This window comes from Lactuca virosa, chromosome 7 (genome assembly GCF_052849685.1).
Source record: "Lactuca virosa cultivar CGN04683 chromosome 7, Lactuca_virosa_CGN04683_v6, whole genome shotgun sequence".
NCBI lineage: Eukaryota > Viridiplantae > Streptophyta > Magnoliopsida > Asterales > Asteraceae > Lactuca > Lactuca virosa.
The window spans coordinates 280,238,217-280,248,773 of record NC_136432.1 but is presented as its reverse complement, the minus strand read 5'-3'; positions in this window follow the sequence as shown (position 1 = coordinate 280,248,773).

Here is a 10,557-nt window from a genome sequence, read left to right as displayed (position 1 = left end):
CTCAGGTCGTCAGTAGACAGGTACACTACGGGAGCTTTTGCGAAGACAGCCTTGTACCGAGCTGCATCTTATGTTATTTTCTATATCTACTTTGATGTTGTTGCTAAATGTAACCTATGTAAAACTTATACTATTAATGCAATGATTGTTGTACTTTGATTACTATATTGCAAGTGTTGTGATACTTGACATGATGTCATCCACCCCAAAACGTTTCCGCCGTTCTGGTTTTGGGGTGTGACAGTTTCAAAAGCCATCAGTCACACTTTTCCAGCTCCCTACACACCGCAACAAAATGGAGTTGTAGAGCGAAGAAATCGTACGTTGGTTGAAGCTGCAAGATCAATGTTAAATTTTGCCAACCTTCCTATATACTTCTGGGCCGAAGCAGTAGCAACTGCATGCTTTGTTCAAAACCGAAGCATCATTTGCAAGCGTCTAAACAAAACTCCTTATGAGGGCCTGAACAACCGAAAACCAAATGTCAGATTCTTCCACATTTTTGGATGCAGATGTTTTGTGATCAACAACAAAGATCACCTTAACAAATTTGCACCCAAATTAGATGAAGACATTTTTCTTGGCTACTCTACTAATAAAGTAGCTTATCAGGTTCTCATCAGACACAGAAGACTGATAGTCGAAAGCTTCTACGTTAAATTCGATGACTATTATGTCTGCAACATTACTCCCTCAACTGAAACCAAATTCATCCTGGAGATTGATATCCAAGCATCCTCCGGTAGCTCAGCAACAACATGTTGAAGTATCTGGTCCATCATTATCTGATGATTTGTCACTCAACACTTCCACCTTGCCGATTGAGGGGGGAAGTTCAACTCCGATACAAACGACAACCATCGAGGTTCCAGTACTAGAAGATGCAGCTCCAGTACCTTATCACAGAGTCCCAATACAACCTAATGTTCCTTTAGACTCTGATGACGAAGAAATTGAGAATATTGACACAAGATCAGATCAAAGGGTTATTACTCATGCATCTTTCCAGGAGGAACCATCTTCATTCCAGGGGGAACTCCCATATGAAGTTCAGGGGGAACCTTATCTTATCACTACAACTCAAGCTCCCACAGTCCAAGACAATTATGCGGGCTGCTCTCAAGTCGAGGGGGAACTACCTTCCCCAACCGAAGAACTTTTAGGAATTGAAGATATTCCCTCTACCGCAACCGCTGATCACCAACAATCTTGTCTTCACATTTGGACGAAGGATCACCCAGCGGGTCAAATCATTGGTAACCCATCCGTAGGAGTACAAACTCGATCTTCTAGTGATCTAACAGACCACTGCCATTACGCAGCTTTCATGTCCGCAGTCGAGCCCCGTTCCATCAAGGAAGCTCTTATGGAGCCTGACTGGATCTCCGCAATGCAGGAAGAACTAGCTGAGTTTGAAAGAAACAAAGTGTGAAAGCTGGTACTGAAGTCGAAAGGACACACAATCATTGGTACTAGATGGGTTTACAAGAACAAGCTTGATGAATCCGGTGCGTTAGTAATAAATAAGGCAAGACTTTTTGCTAAGGGGTACAATCAATTGGAAGGAGTTGATTACGACAAAACCTATGCCCCTGTAGCTCGAATGGAATCCATACGCATCTTCTTGGCGTATTCGGCACATAAGATCATAAAGGTTCATCAAATGGATGTAAAAAGTGCCTTTCTCAATGGTGAACTGAAGGAGGAGGTTTACTTGCAACAACCTTCGGGCTTCGAATGTCAAGAATTTCGTAATCATTGCTACAAGCTTAAGAGGGCGGTTTACGGTCTCAAACAAGCTCCAAAGGCATGGTATGAGACTATTTCTGAGTTTTCTGTCATGTCAGGATATAAAAGAGGTGTAATAGATCCCATATTATTCAGAAGGGCAAATGGTAATCATCTAATGCTCGTTCAAATATATGTGGATGATATTATATTTGGTTCAACAGACCAGAATATGGTGGATGACTTCGCAAAGCTCATGACCAACAAGTTTCAAATGAGCATGAATAGAGAGATCAATTTCTTTCTAGGTCTTCAAGTAAAACAAGTCCCTCAAAGGATTTTCATCCATCAGGAAAAATACACCTCGGAGCTACTGAAGAAATATTCAATGGACAATTGCTCCTCGGCCAAAGTTCCTATGGCCTTTGGATACAAGATAACTGCTGATCCTACCAGAGCGTTAGTTGATCACAAAACGTATCGAGGAATGATTGGGTCATTGATGTACTTAACTGCAAGCAAACCAGACATTGTCTTCGCCACAGGCTTATGTGCTCGATACCAGGCCAAACCTAAAGTATCTAATCTGACTGAAGTCAAGCAAATCTTCAGATACCTTAAGGGAAGCAAAGCTCTACGCCTCTGGTACCCAGCATGAAAAGACTTCAGCCTTCAAGCCTTCACTAATGTAGATCACGCCGGTTGTAGATTAGATTGAAAAAGTACTTCCGGTGGTTGCCAATTTCTGGGAGGAAGATTTGTCAATTGGTCCTCAAGGAAGCAGAACTGTGTCTCTTTGTCTACTGCAGAGGTAGAATATGTGGCCGCAGCCAGCTGATGTTCTCAAGTTCTTTGGATGAAAACACAACTGATGGACTATGGGTATAGGATGCTGCTGGTACCAATTTATTGTGACTCAGAGAGTGTCATTGCAATTTCTCACAATCCAATCCAACACTCAAAGATGAAGCACATTCAATTGCGGTACCATTTCATCAAAGACCACATACTTAAAGGTAACATCGAACTAATTTTTGTTCCAACACACGAGGAAATAACAAATGTTTTCACAAAATCACTTGATGCCACTAAACTGAATAGCTTTCTAGAAATGTTAGGAATGATGAATCCTGACCCGTAATTCCTCTTGAATTAATAGTTATCGCAGTCTTGTGAAGAACATGTTTCTTTTCTTTTCCAAATTCTTGAAACTTTTTCTTCACTGCGGTGCTAGAACAATATATCCATCATGTGTGTACCGCAATCATATATGATCTATATATTCTTCGGGTCCTTAATTCCTTTGATTTCTAACTGTTTGATCAAGTGTTCTCTCAACTCAAGCTACCGCAACCATCCTTATCTCAACCGCAGTTTCACTTCACCGCCTTCAACCGCAGTCATCAGGATCCATCCGCATCCACCCTAAATGATCACTTTATAAATTCTCTGGACTTTGTGTGCTATTTAATGTTCTTCATTTAATAAAAATTCTTCATTAAAAAAACATTCGTTTTGTAGCATACAACGTTTCAGTTGCTTTCAAAATCACCGTTTGTGTGTCAGACCTATTTTGGGCTATAAAACAAATAAATCTCTTTCCCATAAAATAAATCTTTTAAAGAAATCTTTTTATTAATCTGTCACATCTCTTAAGCCCCCAAGATGTCTAATCCGTTTCAAATTCTCACTTTATTCAACGGATTAAAGCCCCCCTCACCACATGTTCCACTAACGTGTGATAATGGGCCTGGCAATCATTAAATGCCCCATTTTTCGAAATTATCCATTTATTTTAATTTAATTTTTATGTGACTGATAATGAATAAAACCCAAGGGTTTTACCATTAACAACTGTGAATAAGTTAAATCGAATAACTTTTGAAATCCGGTGCTATATAACACTTGTTTCCTTCCCATGAAAGCTTTACGCTCTGTGAACTCTTACGACGATCTTTCTCTCCTTCATCTTCTTGCTCTCTTGTTTTCCTGCAACTTCAAAAACCTTTTCAAAATGGTGAAATCTGGAATCTCCAAAAAGCAATCCAAGGCTTCTGGATTTGCTCGACCAAATGGTTCTGATTCGACGATGAGAAATCAATCTCCGACGATAGACTCTAGCAACTTCAGGGCGGTGTTTGAAGATCATCCATCATACAACCAGGCGATTCGTTTGATGATCAAGTACATGTCATATCAGCCACTGTTTGGCGCGTTCAACTCCTTCACCGATGTCGTTCCTCTATCCACCATGTTCAAGTGTGCATTCTCCGCTTTTCGCCCAAATAACAACCCTCAATAAGTTCACTTGACCCTGATCAATGATTCTCTGGTGGTCCTTACTAAAGCCATGTTTCTGGTAGCAATTAACCTTCGAGTTCTTCCTTCAACTCAAATTTACTCACCAAGCATCAACGACATCACTTCAACCCTATACCAGATGGGGTATCAGAAGAAGATGAAAGGAATTGGGGAAATCAAGAAAAACCAACTCCCTGAGGTATGGCAATATGTCTGTCACTATGTCATCCGGAGTCTCTCTGGCAGAACTGGAGGCACATACAACATAAGACTCAAACTGCTCGAGCTGGTATGGAGCATCTTCACAGGAAACGCAGTCAACTACGGCCAAATTCTCTGGGATGACTTCTGACAATATGTTCCCAAGGAAAATCCTCGAGAAGATCCAACTGAAATCACATTTGCATGCTTCTGTTCCCTCTGTATCATGGATCTTCACAAAGATGCGAAACTTGACATAGGTGTTGATGTCAATCTCTATGCTACTCACGATTTAAAAAGGTACACTCTCTCCAAGGATCAATCAAGTTTTGGACCTCTTAGGAGATTACCTGGCCATATTATCAAGGCCATTGGACTTGAAACTCGAGAAGTCACTGATCATATTGAGGCTACGGATGGTATTGACCCATACCTTTCCTCCCCACCTCATCCTAGTCAGGCTATTATTGTTCCTTCCAAATCCCAAGGTCCCTCACGTACCATAGTTCCTCCTACAACCACAATTCCTCCTACAACCTCTGTCCCTCCTACTGAAGGAACCTCTGGTAAACCAAAACCCAAGTGTGTCAAGCAAAAAGTGAAGGCTCCCCGCAATATAGCCAGGAAGGGTGAAAAGTCTTCCAAGAAGCGCAAACATATGGTTGTAGAATCCTCAGCTGACTCCCCTCCTTTTCAATCCAAAAATCATGACGAACCAATAAATATTGATGAATCCACAAGTGATGAATCTGACGATCTCTTTAGACGCAAGAAGCTCAAGCTTACCCCCAGCCATAGCCAAATGCGTGACCGGACAGATACCACAGTCTCTCAAAAGACTCTGGTAGTCCTTGGAGCCCCCACAGGCATATTCGCATCTATCATCTTTAGCTACACATATGCAGCAGGTGCATCTGTTTCAATTGAACATGGAGACGACACCCCAGTTGGATCCCAAGAGGATCCCATTGGTACAAATCGCCCTAAGGTCTCCAAGGCAAGTCACCTTCACTACTTTGAGCCAGAGGAGTTGAGCTCCATCCTTCTTTCTGTCACTCATACACTTCAAACACATAACCAACTGCAGGGCAATTCTTCCGCCCTTGCCAGAACCGAACCGAGGCCACACTTGACTACGGGTCAAGGAGACCAAGGAATTTCGGGAAATCCTACTCCGCCACCATTACAATCTAGTGGTTTAGGCATGGTCAGCACAATCGTTCCAAGATCCACGAACCCGTGGGACACCCCGGTGCATACACAAGGATTTGACGGTTATTGTTCATATGATTCCTGGAGTCGGTTTTAGCCAAGTACTGAGTCCGAGATCAGGAGGTATGAAGCTTTCCGCAGGGCATTTCGAGCACGCAACAAACAAAACAACAATAGCAGAAGGAAAAATAAAATCAGATCGTGGCCAAATACTGGGCAAATGCTATCAACAACGCCAAGACAGCTCATGACCTTCTCAAGGTTCAATATTGGATGTCCAGTGTAACGCCCGGGTTTCGGGGCTAAGCATTTTTAGACGATGTAATAGTCTAGGTCAACTATTGTAACTCTTTTGATGTAATAAAGATGAAATATTTGAGTATTTTGTGAATTATGTGAATTTATGTGCTTATTATTTAATTATAAATGTATAATTAATAAAGAATAAAAATAAGCGTCAAAATTAAAGTATTAGATAAGCCCGATATCTTTACATAAAGTCGTAGTGATCGAAACAAGGATTCCTGAGATATAAAGAACGCCGAAACCCGAGTTATAACGAAGAAGTTATGACCCGTCGAAGTTTCGTGATGAAACCGGCACGATACCGGGAAGCGTAAATAGTGAATTTACGATAGTGCGATTTTTAGCCTTAGCGATCTAAACGAAAGTCGTAGAAAACGTTAAACCGACAGCGTCCATAAAAAGAACGCCCAAATCTGACTTCGTATGAGGAAGTTATGATTTTTCGAAGTTTCGGCTTAGCAGTGTACAGCCCAAAGTTCGAATATTAGATCGAGCGGTTTTTAGCCGATACAACCTAAACGAGAATCGAAGATCTCGTTAATAGTAGCATAACGATAAAAAGACAGACGAAAACGGACGTCGGATGAGGAAGTTATGAACTTTTAACGGACCAATCCTGTCCCGGCCTGTTAAAAATATAACTTTTAAAATAAAGTCAAAATTAGCTGACGGAGTCTAAACGAAAGTTGTAGAGTGCGTTCCCGCCTACACGTGGATATAAAGAACGTCGAAAACGGAGCTCGTATGCGAAAGATACGAATTTTTAAAGTTTAGACTCGAATTTGCGAAATTTGTTGCTCGATTGATGACGTGGCATAATCTGGACCGTCGCTTGCTGATCACGGCTCGCTTCGGATGAAGGAAACGTCGCCCTTCGTTACGCCCCGCGTCCGAAATTGAGTACGCCCGGCGTACTGATCTGATCCACTTCTGAGAGTAGGCGCGTGCGAGCCAGCTGGATCCGAGCTGGTGATCTTATCCGAAGCTTACGCCCCGCGTAGACGGCTGGACGCCCAGCGTAACCGAGAGGCTTCGCGACTATAAATACATGCGAGGGTCTCCGGGTTTTTCACACCATTTTCTTTCTCTCTCTAAATAACTTTCTCTCTCTAAGTGTTTTAACCCTCCCCTAAGCCTAAGTGATCCCCTAGCACCCTAAGGAAGCCCCGAGGCTCCCGGAGTCCCGAGAAAAAGGGTTTTTCGGTTTCGGAAACGCTGCTCCAAGCAAAGCCCGGTTTTCTTTAAAATCCGCTGTAAGTAAGCTACGCTTACGCAATTTTTAATATAGCTTTCAAATAATTATAGTAATGTTATTAGGTCCTTAAAATAATTATTTGGGCTATTATTATGAGTTATATTGAATGTTATTTAACGCTTATATAATAATAATAATAGCTAGACTATTAATTAGTCGCGGTTAACGTTAAAACTAAACTCTAGTGGTATTGATACTAGGTTTTGGTCAAGGAAAAATTGTTTTGAGATAACGAAGTGCTGTTCGAGTACCGAGTCACCACCTAATCAGGTGAGTGCATACTAACTTTCAGCTTACACATAGATATGAAGTATTTTATATAAATTATGTGCTATGTGTGCATATTATCTGAATACTTGCTATCTATGCTGGATGAACGTTTTTATACATGTTTTCAATGATTTAAACTGTATATGTATTTTATATCTACGAAAATGTTAGGGTAAAACATGGGTAGATGCAATAGGTGATGTGTGATAAAATGCTGAGAGGCCTCGATGTTGATGTTGTTGATTCTGTCATCTAGCGGAGTATGGATGACGACCACGGACTCTTCTAGACAGTCCAGTGGAACGCTAGCAGGCTCGCAACCTGTAGGTGTTTGTGAACGATGTGTTCACCGGTGTACTCCATCCCCTACATGGTTGCCTTTAGGACATTTATTGCTGAGGAACCCCCTTAGCAGTAGTGTCCATCCCGATGATGATCCTTAGGCTAGGTCCCTTATGATAGGTGTTTAGGGACGTAAAGTGAGGATAACGGGAACGGGTAATCGGGTTATTGTTGATTGATGAAACTAAATAACTTATTTATTGTGGGTTGAAAACCCTATGTGCTCACCAGGCTCCCAAGCCTGACCCACTCAGTTTCATGTATTACAGGTAGTGGCGCTCGAGCATAGATGTGATATTTTGGATGAGGGATTATGGATATAGGCCTGTAGATATGAAATAATGTAGTAAGGCTTATATTGTACTGTTTATGCTTTTGATCTGTATCGAACATGACATCCCGTGTCTTTTAATGAAATACATTTCTTTGGAAATGCTTTTGATAAATCTTTATCATATTTTGTTTTGGGACAAATTCCGCAACACTTTTATTTAAAATGTTATTCTGATTTTCAAACAAAGCATAAACAAAATCGGTTTTTTCTGGCCGTGAAAATGGGGATGTCACAGTTGGTATCAGAGCATTAGTTTAAGCGAATTAGGAATTTGTAGGATTTCTAGACTTAAACTTAGAATGCTAAGCGATGATTGTGAGGTGTGAACACTAGCTTATTTTAGGAATTATGCCTAAAATGCTTTTATGTGCTAAATGCTTTGTGCCTGATATGTTGTTAATTGTTCAGATCTATGGTCTGTTGCCGACCGGATCTGGAAACCTTATGTGTTTAGGATTCTAAACGTACGACTACGATATTAGAACTAGCATGTAAACGTTTCGGAGTGATAAGGATGATTTAAACGACTATCCTAAATAAAGATCTAAATTCACCTTATTCGGTGTATAGATCAAGATGGCAAGGACCCGTAGCGGAAACGTGAATGCAAATGGGAACCGAGATCAACCCCCAGTGATACAGCAAATACCAGTCGTAGTAGAAGTTGCACCAGAGCCGATCACCATGGCTGGAGTACAAGCCATGATGCGGGCTATGTTAGCTGAACAAAGGGAAGAAATGAGGCAAATGATGCAAGAGAATAGGGACGAACCTACCATACATGTTGGGCCGACCGAGCCAATTCCCGAACAATCTGAGGAAGGGAACTACAGCCGCCAAGTGAGTCAAGTAGGGACTCAAGGTGAGCAAAGGGATGGCCCGAAGAGGAGAAACAACAAGGATGGGCGGATGTACAAGAATTTCTTGGGTGGAAACCACCAAGTCTCTCAGGAAGCCCAAAGCCTGTTGAGATTATGGATTGGATCTCCGAGATAGAGATGGTGTTTGAGAGTTGCGACTGCAGCGAGAAGCAGAAGACCGTCTTCGCTGTGAGACAATTGAAAAATGGAGTCTTGAGTTGGTGGAAGCTATTGGCGGATACAATGCCGCGAGGAGAAGCTCTGAAAATGTCATGGGATGAGTTCTTGGAACAACTGAAGGCGCAGTACTGTTCAGAGATAGATCTAATTGATCTGAACAATGAGTTCCAAAACTTGAAGAAGGGAAGAATGAGCATCGACGACTATGTTGCTGCATTCACATAAAAGATGAAGTTGTTTCCATACCTAGTGTCAACCGAACTCTCCAAAATTGAGAAGTTCGCAAATGGACTGCCAGCCGACTTTGGCCCGACAGTCAAGATGGCAACCACTCTGAAATCAGCTGTTTGAGCAGCTAAGAATGTGGAGACCCAGCAAAAGGAAAGGGGTCTGGAGAGGGCCGAGGTTGGTGAGAAAAGGAAATTCGATGGATCTTCAAGGTCCACCAAGAAAAGTAAATTCTCGAAGTCCGGTTCGAAAGGAGGAGGAGCCGAAGCAAAGTGGTGTGACAAGTGCAAGAAGAAGCACTACGGAAAATGCGACGGAGAAGTCACCTGCTTTAAGTGTGGAAAGACCGGGCACTATGCCAATGAATGCACCCTCACCAAGAAAGTCTATTATGGGTGTGGCGAGGAAGGGCACATTTCGAGGAACTGCCCGAAGAAGAAGGAGGCAGGAAGACCCAACATTCCACCGAAGCCGAAGGCAAGAGCCTTCCAGATGACGCTCGAGGCTGCAAAGGAGGCAGCAGACGTCGCTTCAGGTACCTTTCTTGTAAATGGATTGCCTGCCAATATACTATTTGATTCAGGAGCAAACTATTCCTTTGTGTCGCATAGATTTGGAGGAAAATTAGCATTGCCTGTAGAAAAACTTGATAATGCCCTAATTGTGGAAATTGCCAGTGGCAAGTTCGTACCTGTTAGTAATCGTATTAAGAACATTGTCATCGACCTAAACGGAAACGAACTCCATGAAGAGTTGTTACCCATAGAATTGAACGGTTTCGACATCGTACTGGGAATGGATTGGCTTAGCGCCAACGATGCTGAGATTCAATGCCGAAAGAAGATAGTAAGGGTAAACCCACCCGGAAAAGAGTCATTTATGGTGTACGGGGACAAACGCCGAGTAAATTCTAGGATCATCTCCCTGATGAAAGCCATAAAATGTTTGTCCAAAGGATGTGCATCATATTTGGCGTTTGTTATCGATGCTAAGAAGGAAAAGAAGGAGGTGCAGAACATACCGGTCATATGTGATTATCCGGAAGTCTTTCCCGAAGATCTTCCCGGATTACCACCTGATAGACAAGTGGAGTTCAGAATAGACTTGTTGCCAGGAACAACACCGATAGCGAAAGCACCATACCGACTAGCACCGACGGAGATGAAGGAGCTTATGACGCAACTTCAGGAGTTGTTGGACAACGGTTTCATTAGACCGAGTTCATCACCCTGGGGAGCTTCGGTGCTATTCGTGAAGAATAAAGACGGAAGCATGAGAATGTGTATAGACTACCGAGAGCTGAACAAGGCAACGGTGAAGAACAAGTATCCATGGCCAAT